This window comes from Artibeus jamaicensis, unplaced genomic scaffold, assembly GCF_021234435.1.
Source record: "Artibeus jamaicensis isolate MK-2021 breed Jamaican fruit bat unplaced genomic scaffold, CSHL_Jam_final contig_311, whole genome shotgun sequence".
Lineage (NCBI taxonomy): Eukaryota > Metazoa > Chordata > Mammalia > Chiroptera > Phyllostomidae > Artibeus > Artibeus jamaicensis.
Genome location: NW_026521717.1, coordinates 12,271,729 through 12,297,966, shown reverse-complemented (window position 1 = coordinate 12,297,966; position 26,238 = coordinate 12,271,729). Strand labels below are relative to the sequence as shown.

The window sequence follows — 26,238 nt, the reverse complement described above, 5'->3', positions numbered from 1 at the left end:
TCCAACATCCAAATTATAGGGGTACCAGAAGGGGAAGAGGAACAGCAGCCAGTGGAAAACTTACTTGAACAAATAATAAAGGAGAATTTCCCCAATCTGGCAAAGGAAATAGGCTTCCAGGAAATCCAGGAAGCTCAGAGAGTCCCAAAGAAGGTGGACCCAAGAAGGAACACACCAAGGCACATCATAATTACATTAGCCAAAATTAAAATGAAGGAGAGAATCCTAGAAACAGCAAGAGATAAGGGGACAGTCACCTACAAAGGAGTTCCCATCAGACAGTCAGCAGATTTCTCAAAAGAGACCTTATAGGCAAGAAGGGGCTGGAAAGAAATATTCCAAGTCATAAAATCCAAAGACCTATATCCAAGATTGCTCTATCCAGCAAAGCTTTCATTTAGAATGGAAGGACAGATAAAGTGCTTCTCAGATAAGATCAAATTCAAGGAGTTCATCATCACCAAGCCCTTATTATATGAAATGTTAAAGGGACTTACCTAAGAAAAAGAAGATAAAAAAGATGCACAGTGAAAGGACAGCAAACTCACAGTTATTAAGAACCACGCCTAAAACAAAAGCAAACTAAAAGGACAGCTAGATCAGGAGTGGAAACATAGAAATGAAGATCTCAAGGAGGGTTAGCAACAGGGGAGTGGGGGGAGGAGAAGGGGGGAGAAGGTACAGAAAATAAGTAGCATAGACAGTAGATAGAAAATAGATAGGGGGGCAAGAATAGTATGGGAAATATAGAATCTAAAGAACTTGAGACACATGGTCATAAACTAAAGGGGAGGTAATGTGGGGGAGGGGGGTGCAGGGTGGAGGGGAATGAAGGGGGAGATAGAACTGTAATGGCATAATCAATAAAATATATTTAAAAAAAGAAAGTGTTTATAGCTCTGACCATCACTATCATATTTCAGGCAGAAAAATGGAAGAGAGCAAAAAGGGATAAAGGAGCAAAGGGCACATCTCGGCTATCTATTTTTGAAGTTTTCTGAATAATATCAAATTATACTTCTACTCACATACATTAAAAAGTACTCAGTTGGAAAGAGGCTGGGACATGAAGTTCTTACCTTGGGGACAAGGGAGGCATTGACCCTACAAATACTCAGATGCCCTATTTCTGTGGGATAAGAGAAGGAATATTAAGGGCTAACAAATGTATGTGTACATTTATATATTTATATTATATATATTTACATTATATATCCATATATTATTTATATATATCATATCACACACAAACATAAATATATGACATTATATTAAATTTTATATAATATAATATATTATGCATTATATAACATATTACATAATAAAATATAATGACATGTAATATCTCATATTATGTGTAATATATTATATTATATTATATTATATTATATTATATTATACTATACAATGTGATAAATATATTACACATTATATAGCATTCATGGCATATTTATATATTTATATTTGTATTATATTTATATATATTTACATTTATATATGTGTATTTACATATATAAGTGTACACATACAAATGCATATATATCACATCATCATTTAAAAGTCTAATTATGTTCTTCCTGTTATGGAAAGATGTCCCTAACCCCTGACTGCATTAATTGTCTCTCCATTATGCTCTTAAACATCCTGCAAATATCCTATCTAACTTTGTGAATCGTTTTTATTTCTTTGGCTGTCTCTCATGTGGGCCATGAGTAATTTGAGGCAGAAGTTGTTTTTATCACTATATTGCCTAGCACAGTAGCTATAAAAATTTACATATATTGAATAAATGAATGGCTTAATTCAGAAAAGTTTCCTCATGTCAGAGTTCAAGGAATTTTAAGTTTTGGGCAGATATTTTAACATAAGATGTACTGTGTTTTGGCTTTTAATATATATTTTGTAAAAATTTCTAAGAAATTAGTTACAGCGCCTACGAAAATATGTAGCAAATGTAGCTTTGTATATGTATCTTATAGTTCAAAAAGTGAGAATTTTCCCAAAGCAAGACATAGTTAGCTTTTTTTCCATACTCCCACCCCACCATTCTCTGTAAATATAGTTCAAAAAATGTAATCAAGGGTAGTTTATTTTAGTTTAAGCCATTAAAATGGAGCAGATTGCATGTGGACCACAGTCTGTATAAATGCAACCAAATGATATAGATAATTGTAACACTGTAAAGTTAAGAGGTAAAAATAAATTTGAGTAAAAATCTTTGAGTAATAGAAACACATAATTTTGTTTTTAGTAATTTTTTTGATATGTCTTTTTCCTGATATGTGTTTTAACAGTGATATGAAATTATCAATACTTGAAAGGTGAGTATTATCATCTGGAGAAATCTAGAATCCTAAAGCACTTTTTTAGTTCAAGAAACTATTTTTTATCCTCACCTGAGAACATTTTGTTCATTGCTTTTAGAGAGAGAGGAAGGAAGAGAAACATTGATCTAAGAGAGAAGTATTGATTGGTTGCCTCCCAAATGTACCTGGATGGGGTAGGGGTAGGGTGTCACACATGCCTGCGCCTTGACTAGGGATTGAACCCACAACCTAGTTATGTGTCCTGACTGGGATTCAAACCCACAACCCACAATCTTTTGGTTATAGGATGATGTTCCAATCAACTTGAGCCAGGGCTCAAGCAGCTAAATTTATACCAGTAAGATTAATTTAAGATTAGATGGTAGAATAAAAGTGTAATGATTATTTTCAATATGTACATCTTCAGTTTTTAAAAAATATTCTTTTAATAATATTAACTATTTAACAGAGAAATAAAATACATAAGACTTGAAAGGAAATATAATAACAGACATGATATCTGCTTTTAAAAATATAACCTAATAGGGAAGAGAGTTTATATTAAAAATTATAATGTGTTACAGTGGCTGAGGTTAACTGAGATAACGAATATGTCCATTAGAATGGGGAGACCATTTCTTCAGAGTATTGTAAGGAATTTTTTCATGAATTAACTGTTCATATTTTCCACCATCTTCTACTCAGTAATTATTAGAGAATTATTAATTAGCATAGTATTTTTTGCCTTGCTCTTTAAACTAGAGTGTTCATATTTCCAGTTTGCTTGGGACTGTCTTGATCTATGTGTTTTATGCCAACATAGTTATTAATAGTGCCCCCTTATCTCTCTGAAGGAGTAAGACAATTTATAGCTTGTTTCTCCATCCTCACTAGCATGAACTTTCCCTCAGTCTTCCTTCTTCCCTACTTTCCACACCAAATGCATGGGAGGGTAGGGAAGAAGATAACTTACTCTCCTAGAAGCTCAGTTTCTGGCCTTGGTTCCCATATTCCTGTTACACCTGATGAACATCAGGTCACACTCAAGTCTTGCTGATTGTGCCAAGTTTCTGTTGTTTACAGATTAAAAACCTTTATTCTTTGGAGGATAACATGCTTGTGATTTAAAGGGGGGAAAGATTCCCATGTTTGAGCTCACAAGTGGTTTTTTTTTTAATGAATTGGTATTTGAGCAGAGATAATTTTTTTAAAAATTGAAGTTATTGGGATGCCACTGGTTAACAAAATTATACAGGTTTCATGAGTACAATTCTACAACACATCATCTGTACACTGTATTGTGTGTTCATCACCCCAATTCAAGTCTCTATCCAGCACCATATATCCCCTCTATACCTTCCTCCACATCACTCCAACCTTTTTCCCCCCTAAATTATCATACAGTTGTCTGTGTTCATGAGTTCTTTTTTAGTGTTTTTTTAAAGGTTTTATTTATTTATCTTTAAAGGGGAAGGGAAGGAGAGAGGGAGAGAAATGTCAATGTATGGTTGCCTTTCGTGCATCCCCTGCTGGGAACTGGCCTTCAAGGAACCAGCCTGCAACCCAGGCATGTGCCCTGACTGAAAATTGAACCGCAATTGCCTGGTTTGCAGGCCCATGCTCAATCCACTGAGCTACGCCAGCCAGGGCTCTAGTTTTTTTTCTTTTTTGCTCAATCCCTCCACACGCCCCCACCCAGTGTTCCTCCTGACAGCTGTTAGCCTGCTCTCTATCTGTAAATCTGTACAATTTTGCTTTTTAGTGCAGTTTCTTCATTAGATTTCACATATGAATGAATTATGTGGTACTTGTGTTTCTTTCATTGGCTTATTTCACTTAGTGTCATGTTCTTTATGGACATGCTATCACAAAGGGTAAGATGTCCTTCATCTTTACAGCTAAATAGTATTCCATTGTGTAAATGTACTATACCTTTTTTATCCATTCATTCTACTTATGGGTACATGGGTTACTTCCATAACTTGGCTATTGTAAATAATGCTGCAGTGAACATTGATGTGCATATATTCTTTCAAATTCATGTTTCAAGTTTCTTTTGATAAAGTCCCAGAAATGGAATTTCTGTGTCATAAGAGAGTTCTACTTTTAATTTTTGGAGGTAACTCCATCCCGCTTTCCACAGTGGCTGCACAAATCTGCATTCCCACCAACAGTGCAGGAAGGTACCTTTTTCTCCATATCCTCACCAACACTCACTGTTTGTTGATTTATTGGTGATAGCCATTCTGACAGATGTGAGGTGGTATCTGACTGTGGTTTTAATTTGCACTTCTCTGATGATAAGTGACAATGAGCATCTTTTCATATGTCTATTAGCCATCTGTATGTTATTTTTGGACAAGTGTCTTCAGGTCTTCTCGCCATTTTAAAATTGGTTTGTTTGGTTTTTTGATGTTGAATTTTATAAGTTATTTATAAATTCTGGATATTAACCCCTTATTATACATATAGATGAATATGTTCTCCCATTCAGTGGGTTATCTTTTCATTTTGTTGATGATAGTTTGATGTATCCCATTTATTTATTTTTTCTTTTGTTTACCTTGCCTGAGGAGTTATATCATAGAAAATATCCCCACAAGAAATTCCTAGATTTTACTGCATACATTTTCTTCTAGGATTTTTATAGTTTTGAATATAACACTTAAATCTTTAATCTATTTTGAGTTTGTTTTTGTGTATGGTGTAAGAAGGTGGTCTAATTTTATTTTTGCATGTATCTGTCCAATACTCCTAATACTATTTATTAAATAGACTATTTGTACCCCATTGTGTGTTTTAGCCCCTTGTCAAATATCAATTGACTATAAAGGCATAGGTTTATTTCTGGGCTCTTTAATCTGTTCCTCTGATCTATGCCTGCTTTTATGCCATTATGCTGTTTTGATTACTATGACTTTGTAGTATATTTTGATTTCAAGTAGCATGATTCCAACTTTTTTCTTCTTTCTCAAGATTTCTCTGGGTATTCGGGGTATTTTCTTGTTCCATTTAAATTTTTGGAATATTTGTTCTAGTTCTGTGAAATACGCCATTGGTGTCTTCATAAGAATTGCACAGAATCTATAGATTGGTTTGTATAATATGAACATTTTAATGATGTTAATTCTTCCTATACTTGAACATGGTATATGCTTTCACTTATTTGTATATTCTTCCATTTATTTCTTCAGTGTCTTATAATTTTGTAAGTATAGGTCTTTTATATCATTTGTTAAATTTATTTCTAGATATATATATTTTATTTTTGAAGCAATTATGACTAACCTTAATGAACAGAGATGCTAAATTCATCACAAAATATTAGCAAATCAGACTCAGCAGTATATTAAAAAATCAGCCCTGGCTGCTATAGTTCAGTGGATGGAGTGTGGGCCTGTGAACCATAGGATCATGGTTTGATTCCCAGTCAGGGCACATGCCTGGGTTGCAGGCATGTGGGGGACACATGAGAGGTAACCATACATTGATGTTTCTCTCCCTCTCTTTTCCTTCCCCTCTAAAGATAAATGAATAAAATCTTTCAAAAATTATACATCAGGAGGATGCTGGGAAGATGGCGACGGAGTAAGATGGAGTTGATGCTAGCTCCTGTACTCATGGGTGAAAATCCTGGCAGATCTATAGAGAAACAGCACAATAAACCATCGGTTACCCAGCATTTATAAAATTAAAAGACCAGAGATTGTGACCGACGCTGAAACACCAGACGGCGGCAGAGTCAGCTACTGGAGCTGGGTCTCACGTGGCCCCTCTGCTGCCATCAGAGCAACAGGCCTGGGATCCGGGGACTCAGGTGTGGGAGCCGGACCCTCCAAGCCCCTGTGAAGGTCCTGGGAGACAGAGGAGTCAGGAACCGGAGCGGGGACATTCTCAGCCCTTGTGCTGATGCCATAGCTACTGGCCTGGGCAACGGAAGGGTCAGTTGAAGGAGCTGGGACACCAAAGGCCCCTGTAACGCCACCATAGAGACAGGCCTGGGCCCTGAGGAGCCAGCTACGGGAGCTGGGAGGTTCTCAGCCCAAGTGCCGCTGCCATAGCGACGGGACTGGACACTGGGGAATCAGGTACGGGAGTTGGGACATTCTAAGCCTCTGTGCCACTGCCATAGAAACAGGACTAGACTCCGTGGAGTCAGGTATGGGAGCCGGGACACTCCAAACCCCTGTGACAGCACTGGGTGGCAGAGAGAGCCAGATACGGGAGCCAGGACATTCCCAGCCTCTGTGCCGCTGCTGTAGTAACGGGCCTGGGTGCTTGAGGAGGCAGCTACTATAGCCGGGACATTCAGCAGTGGTAGGCGAACAACACAGGGACCAGCGCAAGGACTGGAGTCAGTATAGGTGGAGACGAAGAACATCAAGAAACTTCAAGGAGTCTGCACCACTGAACTTCACAAGGATCATACCACAGAAGTTTACACCATAAAACCAGGGTTTCAGAACAAATCAATTTTAGAAGCAGAGACTAACAAGAAGAGTCTCAAAAAATGGGAAGACAAAGAAACAATCCCCAAATGAAAGAAAAAGCAGAAACTTCAGAAAGAATGTTAGATGAAATAGAGGCTGATCAACTATAAGATAGTGAATTCAAAGCACTGGTTGTTACGAAGTTCAAAGAGCTCACAGTGAACTACCAGAAACTACAGGGGAACTACAATGATCTCTCTGCAAACTACAGCAACATGAAAAAGGAAATGGAAACCATCAGCAAGAGACAAGAGGAAATGAAGAATACAATTTCCGAATTGAAGAACACAGTAGAAAGTTTCCAAAGTAGGATAGATGATGCGGAGGATAGGATTAGTGAGTTGGAGGACAAGGTAGAAAGCATCTCACAGAAAGAGCAAGATAATGAAAAGAGGCTCAGAAAGAATGAAGAGGGATGAAGAGAAATGCAAGATAATATGAAACATAATAATATCCGAATAATAGGAATACCAGAAGAAGAAGAAGAAAAACAAGGGATAGAAAACATATTTGAACGAGTAATGAGAGAAAATTTCCCTAATTTGATAAGAGAAAAAGTCTCACAAATCCAGGAATCACAGAGAGTCCCAATCAAGAGGAACCCAAGGAGGCCCACTTCAAGACACATCATCATCAAAATGGCAAAATTCCAAGACAAAGAAAGAATCTTAAAGGCAGCAAGGGAGAAAAAAAGAAATAACATACAAGGGAGCCTCAATAGAGTTAGCTACTGACTACTCAATGGAAACACTTCAAGCAAGAAGAGAATGGCAAGAAATATTCCAAGTAATGAGAACCAGAGGCCTACAACCAAGGCTACTTTACCCAGCAAAGCTCTCAATCAAGATAGATGGCCAAATAAAGAGCTTCCAAGACAAAAGAAGTCTAAAAGAATATGCCTCCACCAAACCAGCTCTACAAGAAATACTAAAAGGACTGCTTTAAGGGAAGGAAGGAAAATAAGGAGACAGAGAGGAACACAGGTACAAAAATGGCAATGAATAAGTACCTATCAATAATAACCTTAAACGTGAATGGATTAAATGCTCCAATCAAAAGACACAGAACAGCTCAATGGGTAAGAAAGCATGACCCACACATATGCTGCCTACAAGAGACCCACCTCAGGACAAAAGACTATCACAGACTAAAAGTGAAAGGCTGGAAACAAGTTTTCCAAGCAAACGGACAAGAAAAAAAAGCTGGGGTAGCAATTCTCATATCAGACAAAATAGACTTCAAAAAAAAGGCTATAAAGAGAGACCCAGGAGGTGACTTCATTTTACTCAAGGGAAGAATCCACCAAGAAGACATTAACATTGTAAACATATATGCACCAAACATAGGGGCACCCAAATATATCAAGAAAATCTGAGAGGACTTCAGAAAGACATTGACAGCAACACAATTATAGTAGGGGATTTGAACACCCCACCATCAAAAATGGTCAGATCTTCCAAACAAATTATCAACAAAGATATTGTGGCATTAAACAACACCCTAGATGAAATGGAGTTAACTGATATATATATATAGAGCCCTTCATCCCAAAGAAGCTAAATACACATTCTTTTCAAATGCACATGGAACATTTTCAAAGGTAGACCACATGATAGGACACAAAATGAGCCTCAACAAATTCAAGAAAATTGAAATCATACCAACCATCTTCTGTCACTACAAGGGACTGAAATTAGAAACCAACCCCAAAGAAAAAACCCAAAGCACCCAAAATCATGGAGACTGAATGGTATGCTATTAAACAACAAATGGGTCAAGAATCAAATTAGGGAAGAAACAAAAAAGTTTCTGGAAACAAATGAAAATGATCTCACAACAACCCCAAAATTATGGGACACAGCGAAGGCAGTCCTGAGAGGGAAGTTTATAGCAATACAGGCCCACCTAAAGAAGATAGAAACATTTCAAACAAAGAACCTAACCCTACACCGGCAAGAACTCGAGGAACAACAACACAGACAGCCCAGGGGAAGCAGAAGGAAGGAAATAACCAAGATTAGAGCAGAATTAAATTACATAGAAACTAAAAGCACAATTTTAAGGATCAATGAATCCAGGAGTTGGTTCTTGAGAAGATAAACAAAATAGACAAGCCTCTAAGTGGGCTCATCAAGAAAAGAAGAGAGAGGACACAAACACAATCAGAAATGAAAGAGGAGAGATTACAACTGATACCACAGAAATAGAAGGGATTGTAAGAAATTACTATGAAGAACTGTATGCCAAGAAATTTGAAAACCTAGGGGAAATGAACACATTTCTAGAAAAATATAATCTTCCAAAACTCAGTGAAAAAGAAGCAGAAAATTTAAATACACCAATAACAGCAAAAGAAATTGAAGGAGTAATAAAAAAAACTCCCATCACACAAAAGCCCCGGACCAGATGGTTTCACAGGAGAATTCTACAAAGCATTTAAGGAAGAGCTAACCCCTATTCTCCACAGACTATTCCAAAAAATTCAGAAGGATGGAAAACTCCCAAATTCTTTTTATGAAGCCAACATTATCTTAATTCCAAAACCAGATAGAGACACAACAAAGAAAGAAAAGTTTAGGCCAATATCGCTGATGAACATAGATGCTAAAATCTTCAACAAAATATTGGCAAATCGCATCCAACATTATATGAAAAAGATCATACACCATGACCAAGTGGGATGAATCCCTGGGATGCAAGGATGGTTCAATATTCACAAATCAGTAAATGTAATACATCACATAAACAAAAGCAAAGACAAAAACCACATGATCATATCAATAGATGCAGAAAAAGCTTTCGATAAGGTACAACACCCATTCATGATAAAAGCAGTCAGCAAAGTGGGAATAGAGGGAGCATTTCTCAAAATAATAAAGGCCATATATGAGAGACCTACAGCCAATATCATACTCAATGGGAAAAAACGAAAAGCTTTTCCACTAAGATCAGGAACAAGACAATGTTGTCCACTTTCACCACTTCTATTCAATATAGTATTGGAAGTTTTAGCCACAGTGATGAGGCAAGAAAAGGAAATAAAAGGCGTCCAAATAGGAAAGGAGGAAGCAAAACTGTCACTGTTTGCAGATGACATCATAGTGTACATGGAAAATCCTATAGACTCTACACAAAAACTGCTCAAACTAATTAATGAGTTTGGCAATACAGCTGGTTACAAAGTCAATATCCAGAAATCAAAGGCATTTATGTATACCAACAGTGAATCAGCAGAAGCAGAAATAAAGAAAAAATCCCATTCGATATAGTAAAAGAAAAATAAAATATCTGGGAATAAACCTAACTAAGGAGGTAAAAAACCTCTATGCAGAAAACTACACAGCCCTGAAGAACGAAATCAAGGAAGACACAAACAAATGGAAGCATATACCTTGTTCATGGATTGGAAGAATTAACATCATCAAAATGTCCGTACTACCCAAAGCAATATACACATTCAATGCAATACCTATTAAAGTACCAATGGCATATTTTACAGACATAGAACAAACACTTCGAAAATTTATATGGAACCATAAATGAGCCCGAATAGCAGCTGCTCTTTTGAGAAAGAAGAACAAAGTAGGGGGGATCACAATACCTGATATCAAACTGTATTACAAGGCCACTGTAATCAAAACAGCCTGGTACTGGCATTAAAACAGGCACATAGACCAATGGAACAGAACAGAGAGTCCAGAAATCAACCCAACTCTCTACAGTCAATTAATATTCGACAAAGGGGGCAGTAACATAAAATGGAGTAAAGATAGCCTCTTCAACAAATGGTGTTGGGATAACTGGACAGCTACCTGCAAAAAAATGAAACAAGCACAAACTTACACCATACACCAAAATAAATTCAAGGTGGATAAAAGACTTAAATGTAAGCCGTGATACCATTAAAGTCATAGACGAGAACATTGGCAAGAAAATCTCAGATATTTCACACAGCAACATTTTTACTGATATGTCCCCTAGAGCAAGGAATGTAAAGGAAAGAATAAACAAATGGGATCTCATCAAAATAAAAAGCTTCTGCATGGCTAAAGAAAACAGTATTAAATTAGCAAGACAACCAACTGTATGGGAAAACATATTTGCCACTGATACCTCAGACAAAGGTTTAATCTCCAAAATATACAAAGAACTTACATGACTCCACTCTAAGAAGACACCCAACCCAATTAGAAAATGGGAAAAGGACTTGAACAAACACTTCTCCAAGGAGGACATACAGAACATTCAGAGACATATGAAGAGATGCTCAATATCGTTAGCTATCAGAGAGATGCAAATTAAAACCACAATGAGATACCACTTTACACCAGTCAGGATGGCTATCATAAACAAAGCAACAAACAACAAATGTTGGAGAGGTTGTGGGGAAAAGGGGTCCTTAGTTTACTGTTGGTGGGATTGCAGACTGGTACAACCATTATGGAAAACAGTATGGAATTTTCTCAGAAAAATAAAAATCGACCTGCCTTTTGACCCAGCAATTCCAGTGCTGGGATTATATTCTAAGAATCCTAAAACATCAATTTCAAAGAACCTATGCACCACAATGTTCATAGCAGCACAATTTACAATAGCCAAGAGTTGGAAGCAACCTAGGTGCCCATCAGTAAATGAATGGATCCAAAAATTGTGGTACATATACACAATGGAATTCTATGCTGCAGAGAGAAAGAAGGAGCTCCTACCATTTGCAACAACATGGATGGAACTGGAAAGCATTATGCTGAGTGAAATAGGCCAGGTGCTGAAAGACAAATACCATATGATCTCACCTTTAACAGGAAGCTAAACAACAAAACAAACAAGCAAGCAGAAAAAAAAAGCAAAAAACAAAGACACTGAAATAGAGAACAAGGGGATAGTGACCAGAGGGGAGAAGGAAGGGAAGTTAAGGGGAAAAAGGGGAGAGATTTGGAGGAACAAATAGGAAGGACACAGGGACGAGAACTAAGGGGGGTGGAAATGGGAGGAAGGTGGGGAGCAAGGGGCGGGGGAGGCTGGGATGGGAAAAATAGACAAAAACTGTACTTAAAAAATTACTAAGTAAAATTAATTATTAAAAAAATTATACATCATGATCAAGTTGGATTTCTTCCAGGATGCAAGATTAGTACAATGTCCACCAATCAATAAATGTGATACACCACATAAACAAAATGAAAAATAAACACCACATGATCATACCGATAGATGGGGAAGAAACATTTGATAAAATCCAGCACCCAGTTATGGTAAAAACTCTCAGCAAAGTGGGAATAGAGGGAACATACCTCAATGTAATAAAGGCCATGTATGACAAACCCATAGCCAACATTATATTCAATGGGCAAAACTACCAGTGTTTCTCTTAAAATCAGCAACAAAACAGGGATGTCTGTTTTCACATCTGTTATTCAATGGAGGTCCTAGCCATAGCAATCAGACAAGAAGAAGAAATAAAAAGCATCCAAATTGGAAAGAAGAAAAAGTAAAACTGTCATTATTCGTAGATGACATGATACTTACTGTATGTAGAAAACTCTATAAGCTCCACCAAAAAAAAAACCAAACTACTAGAATTGATAAATGAATTAAGTATAATAGCAGGATACAAAATAAATATCCAAAAATCATTGCATTTTTATACATTAATAATAAACTGTCAGAAAGGCAAACCAAGACCACAAGTACTGTATTTTGCTGTGTATAATGTGCACCCATGTTTTTCGCCCAAAATTTCAGGAAAAAAATCTTTTGTTTTAATTCAATTATTTATTTATTTATATTTAGATACTTTTTTGTGTTATAAAGAAATTTTAGCATTTATTTTTAAATATATTATTGTATAAGAAATTTTATGTAACAAATAATTACAAAACACAAGAATAGGTCCAAAATATTTCAGGTACTATCCATGTATAGTGCATATCCTTATTTTTCACTCAAATATTTGAAAAAAAGTACCCATTATACAGGGGAAAATACATATATTTCTTTAAATAACTATAGATCATGTAGCATTGAGTATATATATATATGTGTATATATGTATATATATATACATAGCATATATATATGCTTTCTCAAGTTTAATAATTTGATCTGTAATTAATTTAGCTTTTGGCATCTAAAGATATTTTCTTCTGAAGGAATGAGTTGTTCCATAGAGGTGAATGGACTCTATAGAATGATAGGGCAAACTATCCAGAGCTCATCCTTTTAATTGGTAGCTCTTTTGAAATGTTCTCCTTCTTCAATGGAATTTTATAGAATGACTTAAAATAACCTACCTGGCTTTCTTAATATAAATTGAAAAAAATGAAAATTTTCTATTTTTATAATCATTAGAAATGTTTATTTTTATATAATAAGCACTGTATCTCATTGACTCCTGAGTCATTTGTCCTTTTTCTACATTTTTAAAAAATATATTTTATCGATTGTGCTATGACAGTTGTCCCATTTTCCTTTTCATTCCCCTCCGCACTGCACACCCCTCCCCCTATTTCCACCCTTTAGTTCATGTTCATGTGTCACAAGTTTTTTAGCTTCTACATTTCCCATACTGTTCTTGCCCACCCCCTGTGTATTTTCTGCCTACCATTTATGCTACTTATTCTCTGTACCTTCTCCCCCTTCTTCTCCTCCCACTCCCCTGTTGCTAACCTTCCATATGATCTCCATTTCTATGGTTCTGCTCCTGATCTAGCTGTCCTCTTAGTTTGCTTTTGTTTTAGGTGTGGTTGTTAATAACTGTGAGTTTGCTGTCCTTTCACTGTTCATATTTTTTATCTTCTTTTTCTTAGATAAGTGCCTCTAACATTTCATATAATAAGGGCTTGGTGATGATGAACTCCTTGAACTTGACTTTATCTGAGAAGCACTTTATCTGTCCTTCCATTCTAAATGAAAGCTTTACTGGATAGAGCAATCTTGGATGTAGACCTTGCCTTTCATGACTTGGAATAGTTCTTTCCAGTCCCTTCTTGCCTGCAAGGTCTCTTCTGAGAAATCAGCAGACAGTCTGATGGAAACTCCTTTGTAGGTGACTGTCCCCTTATCTCTTGCTGCTTCTAGAATTCTCTCCTTCATTTTAATCTTGGGTAATGTAATGATGATGTGCCTTGGTGTGTTCCTTCTTGGGTCCAAGTTCTTTGGGACTCTCTGAGCTTCCTGGACTTCCTGGAAGTCTATTTCCTTTGCTGGATCGGGGAAGTTCTCCTTTATTTTTATTCAAATAAGTTTTCCACTTGTTGCTCTTTCTGTTCCCCTTCTGGTGCCCTTCTAATTTGGATCTTGGAACGTTTAAAGATGTCCTGGAAGTTCCTAAGCCTCTCTTCATTTTTTTGAATGTTTATTTCTTCACTCTTTTCTGTTTGGTTGTTTCTTTATTCCTTCTGGTCTACTCCATTGATTTTAGTCCCAGTTTTGTTTTCCTCACTATTGGTTCCCTGTGCATTTTGCTTCATTTCACTTAGTGTAGTTTTCATATAATTTGCTGCCAAAATCAACCAGGTCCATGAATATCCTTATCACCAGTGTTTTGAACTGTACATCTGATGTTGGCTATCTCTTTGTCACTTAGAAGTATTGGCTCTGGCTTTGAGTTGTTCTTCTGCTTCAACCATAATGTTTTGGTCTGTTTGCACCTGTTAGGTATGAGAGGTAAAAGCTTAGGTGTTCAGTGGGCTGGGTCAACCCAGTCACTGGGCTATGACTGGGGGCAGGGTCAGAGAGGGGAAATGGTGTTTGCTGGACTCTCTTGGATTTGGGTTCCTTCTGCATCTTCCCACAAGCAAATTGGGCCCTTCTGGTGCTGGTTTCCAGTGTGTGGGCTTGTGTACATTCTAGGACCCTGTGGGTCTCTCAAATGAACTCTTCTGTGAGTCTGGGAGCCTCTCCCGGCACCTCAACCCTTGAAAGTTTTTCCAATCAATCCTTTTAGGCTTTATTTCCCTGAGCTGGGGCCCTGCATTGTGAGGGCTGTCTCACTGTCCATTTTTTCACTTGGTTTATCTGTGCTTGGATGTGTGACTGCGGTTAGCCAGCCGCCTTCAATCCTCACTGGGTCTGCCTGTTGCCACCCCACCCCTGGGATCTGCCAACCGCTGCCTACACACCTGGGTCAGTCCTGCAGCCAGTGCCTCTTGCTTCCCGACCCCTGCTTGTCAGCAGCCACTCTGTCCCTCTTACTGGTCTGGATGAATGGTTTGTTGTTGTTGGACTTCAACAGTTCCATTTGGACTACAGTTCCATTTTTCTGTCTTTTTTGATTAAGTTTCTAAATCTTTCTTGTCCTTAAATTTGGTTGTGTGAGGAGATACAGCATTTCTACCTATTCCTCCATCTTGGCTGTTAATTTTTGAGTTAATGTCTTTTTATGTCATATTGTTCCCAGTTTATTGCCTCTATTAGTCCCTCTTCCACACGTTTTGTTTCTTTGCACTTGCTGTAAGCTCAAAAACAATATCAGTATAATGATTATAATTGTTAATAAAATCAAAGTAAATTTGCTCTGAATGATTAGGAACTGTCAGAGAAAATCTAAGAGTTTTTATGACATCACTTTTGGCTACACAGGTATTTTTGCTTGCTTTTGGTTTGTGTTCTAAGTAGTTGAGTCATAGAATAGTTGACCTCTAGTTAAGTAAAGTGTTTTTGTAATTCTATTTAAAAATTAGTGTGGAAAATTAAGGTGTGCACCCCTATGGAGAACATTGTGGTCAAGTAATTAATTCCTGAAGCTGTACAGTCATAAAGATTCATATACTGTGCTCAGAAATAGTATTAACCAATCAAATTGCTCCCAGAGGTGTCCTCACTTCCTAGGCCAACTCTTAAAACACTTCACATAGCCATTTCAGGCTTTGAAATACTTGCTTGGTAAATGGACAGAGAAATAGGAAATCAGACTGAAAATCGATACTATAAACCTGTTTTTGTACAAAAATGTGATGAACAACTTTTAGTGAGGGTGAATGTACTACATCAGACTTTAGGATATCACAATACAGCTTAATTCATCTGGAAAACTAAGTCTTTCTTCCTTCCCCCTAATTTAAGGCTAACAAAAATAATACAGAGCTTGTGATTATTTCTGAGTTTCAGAAGTCAGTCTTCTTTCCCTTTTATCAAAGATTTTAAACCAATCTCTCTACATGTCATGGGGAAGGTCAGTTTTACAAAGTAGATTTAACTTGCCTAGTGAGAGCCCAAAAGTTATGATTGCCAAAAGAATGTCTCCAAAAAAAATGAGTGAAACTAAAACTAAAAACTGTGCTCTAATTTACATAAAAGAGAGCTCAATAAGTACAAGGATACATATGTATTATCTTCATGTTTGTTTAAGAAATAGATGTTAAAAATTAACCCTGAAAAGTTCCCATACACCAGTGTCCTGAAAGTTATTTCTGACATTTTCACATTATTCACTGTGTACAAGGGGAGACAGTTGGTGTGGATTTTTGCTACAGTTCACTTTTCAGTTGCACATATAGAAGTTGTAGGCCAGAAGAAAAGGCATGTGTCTTTTCTTTTTGTTTAGTTTTTCAATTTTTTTCTGTAGTGGTTTCAGGTGCACAGCTTAGTGATGAGACAATCATATACCACATTTTTCATACTTTAAGACACTCCTCCCCGCCATTTGGGAGGAATAATGGTTGCTAATGCTGCTGTTGAGTTCTGTTTACATTTACATTGGTGAAATATTATGTTATTTATAGTATTAAATATTTTATCACATTTTTGCTTCAAAATGTTTTTTTCTTATTTTTCTCCTCTAAAACATACCCATGTCTTATGGTCCAAAAAATATGGTATTTTATATAATGTTCCCCTCCATATTTCTAGTACTCCAACTGGCATCATATATAGTTATTACAATATTATTTTAACTATACTCCCTGTGCTTTACTTCCAACCTTATAACAAGTCAATAACTATCAATTTGTGCTTCTTAATCCCTTTAGCATTTTCAATCCAGTCTTCCAATCTCATTTCCCTCTGGCAACCATCCTTTCTCTGTCTGTGTCTGAGTCTTTTTCAATTTTGTTCATTTGTTTTGTTCTTTAAATTCTATATGTAAGTGAAATAACATGGTATTTGTGTTTTTCTGACTAACTTATTTCACTGAACATACTGTGCTCTATGTCCATCCATGCTTTCACACATGGTAAGATTTCATTATTTTTTATGACCAATTAGTATATATGTACAATTACTTTTTTATCCCCTAGTTATTGATGAACACTTTGGTTGCTTCCATATCTTGGCTATTAAAATTAACACTAATGAATGATACTAATATTCTTTTGAATTAGTGTTTTAGGTTTGTTCAGATAAATCCCCAGAAGTGGAATTGCTGGGTCATAAAGCAGTTCCATTTTTAATTTTTTGGATACTGCCTATACTGATTTCCATACTGGTTGCATAAATTTGCATTTTCACCAACAGTGCATGAGGGTTCCCTTTTCTCCATTCTTCATTAACAGTTGTTATTTATGGATTTATTGATGACAGCCATTCTGAGAGGCAAGAGATGATATCTCATTGTAGTTTGAATGTGCATTCCTCTGATGATTAGTGACATTGAGCAGTTTTTCATATGTCTATTGTCCTCTTTGGAGAAGTGTCTATTTAGATCCTCTGCCCATTTTTAATTGTACTGGTTGTCTTTTTTTTTTTTTTTTGCAGGGGGACAGTCTTGAGTAGTATGAGTTCTTTATAAGTTATGGATATTTACCCCTTACCTGATGTATCATTGGTAAATATGATCTCTTATTTAGTAGGTTATCTTTTTGTTTTGTTGATAGTTTCCTTTGCTGTGCAATTTTTTTTACTTTGATGTAGTCTCATTTTTTTTCTTTTGTTTTTTATTGAAAAGGCACTGTGTCTTGCCTGAATGCAATTACATTTTCTAACAGAGTTATTTCTTTGCTGGTTGTATTTGTATGCAGATTATTATAAAGCCTTGAAAATATTTCTGGATTTTGATTTTATGTTGGCTTTTCTACAAGTTACATATTTCAATCTACCCTAAATAGTGCAATTATGAAATATAATGACCACAGAATTTTGGAAAAAATATTTGTCCTAAACATCAAGATGTAATGTAAATTGAGTTTTCATGGCGTTATTGCTCTTCCATTAGTAACACTTAGGAAAAAAGGGGGAAATGTTTTGAAATGATTTTAAATGTTTTTAATTATGAAACAACAATAACAAAACTCTGAATAGGCCAAATGCTTGTTATTAAAAATGTATATTATACAGCAGTATTTTACACTTATTTTTGGTAACTGCTTGCCATACTATGCATTTTCAACTGTTGTATTACTAGGGTTTGTTTCTGCATAGAAAAGATACCACAACAAAAACAAACAAACAAAAACAAGTAAACTTATACTTGAGAGCCATAATAGTTGCCTATCTCTGAAGCTTTTGAAAGATGAGCCTGCTTACCATCTATAATTATTAATGTAGATTGTACTAAAAAGAGGTGGTCTTAAGGGCCAATATATACTAATGAGCTATGCTCATAATGAGTGGGATGTCCTTGGTCCAATTACCTACCTTGATTTACAAATAAATGTATTTTATCTCTGGACTCAGCAACTGACTTATAGTTGAGGTCTTGGCAGGACAGGGAGTCCCAGTTTATCTTCTGGAAAAGCAAACATCCACAAGAATTCTTGGTTAAATGCTAACAGGTATATGAGCTATTTGTAAGCTAATAGTTACTTACGCACTAACTGTGTCAGACGCTGGATCCAGTGCCTAACATACACTGTTCTAAAAATATTCTTTTGTTTGATAAGACAGACACTGTTTTCTTTGCTTTACAGATTAGAAAACCAAAGTTTAGATTGACTAAGGACATGTTTAAGGTCACACAGCTGGTGAGCAGCAGGACCAGGGTTCCAAATGAAGTGAGTCTGATTCTATACTCTTCTGCCCTACTTCTCCAGGGAGAGAATCTGGTCTCATTTTAGATGAATGCACTTCATACCTTTCATAGGGCAAGCCCAAGATGTTAAACTGTCTCTGGCTTAAGTGTAAAGTGAGTGGATTATTCCTGCACTTTATCTCCTCTCTTGGAAATGTAAATAAGTCAATACAGGTGCAGTCTTCCAAATTCCTTTAAAGCAGCAGCAACATAAAATCAAGTCCCTACTATTAGAGGGAGGCAGTGACAACATATTTTGAAAATAGATGAGGCTTTCAGAAATGGTTCAATTTCTGGATTTATTACAGCATTTTTTTCTGTTTCCAAAGTTTCTAAACAACCTGTTCAGTTGGGATATATTGTCCTTCAATGCCAGCTAATCTTGTTACCACTCACCTCAACCCTGACCATCACGGACATTTGCTACTCTCCTGCAGGGCTGTATTGTGGTTTGCAGGGAAGTGCCCAGTGGTTGCTTTCATCCTGCCACTGTGAAAGTCAGCTATAGAATCGAAGGTCTGAGGGTTAAAGAATACCAGCTATAAATCAGCTATTTTGTTTTCTATACCCAGAATCTGTTCTGGATTCACACGGGTTTTAAATCAGTTTTTCCTTTCCATTCTGCCTCAGTTTCTCAACTACCAAAATGAATGGAAAAAGCCACATGTTCTGAAGGGAGAACCCAGTCTTATTTGGATTGATAAGCTTTTGAGGTGTTTTTAGGGTCCATGCCAAAGTTTATTACATTAGAACACTTTTTTCATCTTTATGGTGATTTTTGTTCAACTGGCATATTGTTCTTACACGTCATGAGAAAAAAAATCTACTTTTTGGATTTGAATTTTCATATTATTTTGGAAACCAGTTATTAATTTTTAACTATTATTTTAAAACTATTTCTAGAACCTAAATGCAACAAGTTTCATGTCAGTGTTATTTACTATGTATTATTTTAAGTTTATGTCAAACTTATTGAAAGGGATGAAAGGAGATTGGTGAAGCAGAGAGCTATCAAACCTGCTTATACATTAAAGGTGTCAACTAAGGTTGGCCAGTACCTAGCACTGGGGCTCTTTTCCTTCCCATGCATGTGGCACACATTGCTAATCAATCCTGGGCTCTTTCCCACAAAGCACTGAGGCCACTTGTATTTAAAGAACTTTTTTTATGGCATAGGGCTCAAACAATCATTTGGAGTTGGTGTGCAAGAGAAAACCAATTTGCCCTCCATGTAACAGTAGCCCATGTGGTAAATACCAAGGCAGTAAACATAGATTTTTATTATCAGGGAGCACTTTGAAAACTTAACAAAAAATACTTTGTAGTGAACCATGGTGAAGGCCTTAAAATTTGTATAAGCCATATAGTGATTACAATGGAGATCTCTTTTTAGGCAAAATATTTTGGGAACAAATGAAATTTTGAGTTAAAAATCTGACTTTCAGAGGCAAGGATGAGAGATAATTTGCTTCTTTTATGTAGACAGTTGTTCATCACACTCAATCTGAAAAGATTGCTCATATTCATGTCCAACAAACAGCGATGGAATTCTTATTCTTGTGCCTGAACCCAAAATTAATCTCTAAGGATAGTTCCTAATTATTTTTTCTCCTGAGCTTGAACACAAAGGTACATTATGGAGGTATGCATCAAATGAGGTACTCCCTTTACCATGAATATCAGGATAAATGCCTTGCAGTAAGTAGTAAAGTAACACATTTCTGTTAATGAAGTGCTAAAGCAAAGACATTGGATCCAAATTAAATAGTTGTATTCCCATTTATATTTTCTTCATGGGATATTTTTATCAGTTAACTTTATTTTTGCCACCTTTTCATCCAAATGTAAGCAGTATAAATTTCAATGATGCTTCATATTAATTTGGAGGGGAAATGACCAAACTGTTTGAAGAACTTAAATCAACTAGAGGGCACCCTCTTCCTGGAGTCCTGGTTCTGCTGTGAGTTTGGGTGAAGCTGTGTCTGTGGCTGGGCGAATAGAAGGTAGGACTACCCCAGAGAGTCTTTAATCATTTCCTTGGAGGCCTTTGTCCTTCTTAAGACTCTTTTGGTTACGAGAAATAGTCATGTACTCACACTGCCTCACATGAAGGGGGATTTGTTGAACATTTGTGCATGGGAAAAGCTGAATGACCACGGGGAAGCTTAGAAGGATAGAAGCTAAGCTGTAGCATCCTTTCTCTGTCTCTTTGAATGATAATGCTTCGGCCTCTCACTCTCCTCTCACCTTCCCACATGGATTCCTCTGAGCATTCACAGTCACTCCCCTCATAAATCAGCATACACTTGACCCATAATGGCCATCTACCCTACAATTTCTTGGTAGCTGGAGTTGCATCAGCTAACTAAGCTCAGTGACTTAGATTTCCAGTTCTTAATTCCACTAAGAGAGCTTGGGCATGGCTTATCTTCCCAAACCAACCATTGAACGTAAAGCGACATAGACTGAAATTCAGGGGTTAGCTGATCTGGAATCCCTATTGGTTTAATCAGTTATGGCCAGAGATTGCAGTATCACACTGTACATATCACAGCTGCCTTCTACAGCCTTTGTAGTATACCTGTGCTTCCAGCATCCTCTGAGGTATGAGAATGTAATGACAAAGCCTGGAATTAGAATCATAAGAACCAACTAGACTTACCTGGGGAATAGTATAACAGTGTAGTAGCCATTTCCAAAGCTGACTATGGAGAACTGACAATAGGTTAAAAGTTGTGTTTAGAAATTTAGCTCTGGCATTTATTCCACATGAAATTTGCATCCATCTTCACTTCTTTTTTCTGGATGATATAAAATTATTTCAGAAGCACTCATTTTTTCTGTAATTATTGCCATTGGCTTATTTTATAATTTAGTGATTTAGCAATACTCTCTATAACCCAAAGGTGAGGCAAGGCTGAAAAAAAGAAAGAAAAAGGAAGGAAGGAAGGAAGGAAGGAAGGAAGGAAGGAAGGAAGGAAGGAAGGAAGGAAGGAAGGAAGGAAGGAGGGAAGGAAGGAAGGAAATCAGGACTCTACACTTTACAGTCTGGAAGTGATTAGAAAATCATCAGAATGGATCACAGGTTTAGAGGCTAAGAAAACTGGGTTAATTTGTAGACCTTCTTGGTACAAGGCTTGTGTTTTTCTCATTCTGACCTTTCTACATGATGAAATATGATGTTAGTATTAGCTTGGGATCAGACCTGAGAACCTTGAAGTAGTAGGTAAAGTGAGTCCTACTACTATGTCTTGGATAAGAGGTGATTTTCTACAAAGTTACTATTTTCTGGATGTAGGTTTTTTTTTTAATCAATCTATGATTAGAGGCCATTTATTCAGCCCTTTCAACTTCCTCGCAGACATCTAAGAAATGTTAGCATGGACCTTGACCAACACTTCTGACCCAAAATTTGTGAAGAGGAGGTTGGTAGCATGAGCAGTGACCTTGGAGAAAAAGATAAGGCACCCTGGCTTAGGGGATCTGAAATTCTGCTGGGTTCTTCTTGCTCATTTTGTCTCTGTTGACACCCATGCCCTTGAAAAACTCACATAATTTCTTTTCAGGTCTCAGTTTCTTCATCTGAAAAATTAAAATCATTTTCCCTCTATGATCTCTGAGAACTGTTATGAGGTTTACTTATTAATGATGCTAAGAATGCTTGGAACTTATAAATATTTCCTAGGGAAAGCTGGTATCTTTCTTCTTGCTATAAGATTGGAGGAAGTATGTAGCATCTCTTCTGAAGTTCATCTGTAATTTCGTCAGCTTGTATACAGACTGCATTGCATTAAATGCTGAACTCTGATCCTATTGTTTAAACATATTAAATACAAAATATGGGTAGTATAAATTGTGTGAAACACTTTGGTCTCCTACTTGGTAGCCTAAAAAGGTTTTGATGCAGGGTCACTAAAAACATTATACAGACAATGCTAAGAGTAAGTGGAAGTCTTTTAGAGGGTAGAAAATAGTTTTATAGCAAAAGTAGTAGAAATCCATCACTTGGGGATTTATAAGTGGGCCAAGGAGAACTGAGGAGAATCAGTGTGCACTGCTCATGGGTGGGCAAGGACTAGAAGTATTTGTTTATTTTATTTGCACATTAACTTTTATAATGTTGTTGCTCTGAAGAGTGCAGAAGAGCTTTACGGATAACAGACTCCAAGTTTTAAACTCTTCATTTTTCCAACAGCTTTGTAGGGGTTTGATGCCATAATTAATACAAAAGAACATTCACCTATTTTTTCCCTTTAGAAAAGCAAACTTTAAGATGAGCTAGTTTTATATTAGTATTTGGGGTTAGAGGACACCAGAACTTGCCTTTTTCCCCCCTGAGCTTTTGGTTCTGGGTTTTATTAAATAAAAATACAACATATTTCACATGATATAAGTAAGGAACATACTGCCATAGGGGAACAATGCAGAAGCCAGTGAGGATGATTCTCATCTTTCATCGGTGAATTGCAACTCTTAAGGTTTTCTTTATCTGCAGATTTTTTTAAATCTTCACTTGAGGATATGTTTATTGATGTTTTGAGTGAGAGGGAGGGAGAGAGAGCAAGTGGGGGAGAGAGAGAAAGAAAGGCAGAAAGAGAGAGAGAGAGAAATATCTATGTGAGAAGGAAACATCGACCAGTTCCTTCCCTTATAGCTCCAACAAGGGAGTGTACTTATCCACAGTAAAGAACTCTGTGATGAGTAAGTAGTAGAAACTGTTGACAAGTTTGAAAATGATCAGGTTTTGTTGCAGTTTTCAAAAACTGTGAGATGACATAGAGAAACCTCAATAGTTACACATATTGGCTGATCAGTCTGTCCTCTGAGAAGAAGGGAGAGATTTATGGAATCCACACGGGATAGGGCCACATAACCCAGTTTGAGCTCAGAAGGCACTAATCCTTAATGCCAAGTAAATTTTGGAAATGATTCTCCTTTGCTGACAGTACTCTCATTACTGATTGTGTAGAGTAATTTATCAGGCATTTCTTAAAATAAACCATTCATTTATACTAATAGGACTTGGCAGCAAGGAAAAATTGGCAGGACTTGGAGTTCCTGGTGTTTCTTTTTTTCTTCTTATTCTTGTTTTAAAAATATAGTCTTAAAAAAATTTAAAACACCAACATTGAAAAATTTTAAACATTTAGAGGAAATAGTTCTTAGGGCTTATCTTGAAGTTCACTAAAGCATAAAGAATTGCATTATAACTCTTCAAAATGAAGGAAAAAATATTTCCAATGATGAAGTTCAGCAAAAGGAGAAAGTCCAATGTCACAGATTTTATCTTTATGCATTATTCAGACATTGGTTTCCTCATGTTGATAACTTTTTAACTTATTTTTGATATCATATGGGCTTTTGAAGAGAACTCATTTCACTTTTTCTTCTCCATGTACAGTGGAGAAGCCTCCTTCTCCTTTAAGTCTGTATCAGCTAGCTATTTCTTCTTAGTTATGTTATATAATGCATCAGTGTCATGTATATATATCCAAAATAGTTATCCTCAAGGCTTCCTGATCATCTGTATAGTATTAGACTTGGGCCTCTTATAGTACTTTTCCATCTTACATTCCCTTGAAATTAAAAGGATATCACCAGGATTGATAACTTTTTTTCCTATATAAAATAATAGCCATGAGGGGGGAGACAGGGTGGGGGGGTGGGATGGGAGAAATAGATATAAAAATGTACTTGAAAAGTAACTAAATAAAATTTATTATTAAAAAAATAATAGCCATGTAAATCATAATAAAATATAAGTAACAGTGAAATCTTCAGTTTCAGAAAAAATTCTTCAGCCCTCCTTTAGCTCTGGGGATAAGCAAAGCCTAAAGAGTTAAACTCTGCCAGAGCTAAGCTAGTATAGGAGGTATATGCATACACATGACTGAAGGTGTCAGCCATGGATGGTGGATCCCTGATAGTCATGGACCAGCTGCCTACCTGGGACACCATCTGACATCACCAGTGGTGGATCCAGAAAGAAAAAACAGTGGTAAATAATAGATGCTATTGGGATGAATTACACTACAGTTTTCATGATTTGTGATATTTTCTTTCCTGTATAGCTTTTTAACACTTGTTTCTTGCCCTGGCTGGTATAACTCAGTGGACTGAGTGCAGGCCTGTGAATCAGAGGGTCATGGTTTGATTCCCAGTCAAGGCATATGCCTGGGTTGTAGGCCAGTTCCCAGCAGGGGTCACATGAGAGGCAACCATACATTGATATTTCTCTCCCTCTCTCTTTCCCTTACCCTCTAAAGATAAATAAATTTAAAAAATCTTAACATTTGTTTCTTGTACTTCAAGGTTGTGCATATTAAGTCACTAGATTTTTATATTATACTTTATTTCAAATCTCATATTTTGCTTGTTTTAAATTTTGTTTTCCCTCTTGCTATGACTTGTTTCCATTTTTTCACTCTTACTGTTTCTTCCACTCCAGTCTCTCAAAACCATTCTTCTTGTCATTAGTCAGCTCACATTCTTTTTCCCGTTCTTAAATAACCTTGTTCTCTCTCCACCTATATCAATCTTTGCATTTGGTAGTGGATAGAGTGGTTGCTGTTGCATTCCTTCAATTTCGTCTCTAGATCTTCATTATTTTGGTATTTAAAGTCTCAAATTTTACCATTCTCTTCTACTCCATTCTGTTTTCTGACTTCCCATTCTTTTTTTTCTCAAATTTTAATTTTTCCCTGTATTAGCTTGGTTTTTGTTCCTCACTCTTAGTATTCCTTCTCCCTCTATCATCTCAAATATACTTCCCTTTCCTTTAGATATCCCTTAAGTATTTTTTCTTTTTTTTACTCTTATTGTCATCTTACCTATATTAATCTCATTTGTTGTTGATGGTGCTGTGGTGTATCTTTTTTAAAAAATTGATCCCAAGCCCTGGCTGGTGTAGCTCAGTGGATTGAGCGCAGGTCTGCGAACCAGAGGATCGCACTTCAATTCCCAGTCAGGGCACATGCCTGGGTTGCAAGCCAGTTTCCTGCAGGCCAGTTCCCAGCAGGGGATGCACTAGAGGCAACCATACATTGATGTTTCTCTCCCTCTCTCCTTCCCCTCTAAAGATAAATAAATAAATAAATATTTAAAAAATTGATCCCAATTTTTAAATTTATTTACTAATTATTTTCCTTTTTCTTTCTCTTTCAGTATATTTAAAAAAATTTTCTGTTTAAACCCAATACTGTATGCTTCCCTTCTCTTGCTCCATTCTGCCTTCTTCATTCTGTTTTTTATTTACAATGCAAATTTCACTTCCTTTCTCTCTTTGCCTTTCCATAATTTCCTGCCGTTATTATTGTTCCTCCTTTTACACCCTCAAAATCATTTTCCTTCAGTTACTCACCTCATATTCATTTTTCCTTTCTTATAATAGTCTTAATCTCTTTACAAAGTTATTAATACTGGTTCAATTACTGTGGATAGTGTAATTGTGGGTGGGTGATATTTTTGTGGGTGTTGGTTTGTTTCCTGGGCTGTGTGG

At 36.5% G+C, this 26,238-nt stretch overlaps 1 protein-coding gene across 1 annotated transcript in view; it reads left to right on the top strand.

Annotated features, from left to right (window-relative positions):
• Positions 1-26,238, top strand: part of SUGCT (succinyl-CoA:glutarate-CoA transferase) — a 1,120,941-nt gene that overhangs the window by 983,204 nt on the left and 111,499 nt on the right. The gene's annotated exons all lie outside the window — the stretch shown is intronic.